Raw genomic sequence first — 238 nt, forward strand, 5'->3', positions numbered from 1 at the left:
GCATGGATGGCGGTATGCACGCTCATATGTGCTGAAACATCTGCGCAAGCCCGCAGCTGCATGGTGCTCTATCGATAACCGGAGGGTAATAATTCCGGCCAATTCAGCCAGCAAAAAAGAAAAAGTGCGTAGGACAATGTCAGTGTAACATGAGCGACTATAGAGGCGAGCATTGGATGCCCATTGAAATAGAAAAGGATGGAAAGGCCTGTCAACTAGTGGCGCATGCAGCGCAAAT

The sequence above is a fragment of the Eimeria mitis genome, genomic scaffold, assembly GCF_000499745.2.
Source record: "Eimeria mitis Houghton genomic scaffold, Emh_scaff1438, whole genome shotgun sequence".
In the NCBI taxonomy this organism is placed as follows: Eukaryota; Apicomplexa; class Conoidasida; order Eucoccidiorida; family Eimeriidae; genus Eimeria; species Eimeria mitis.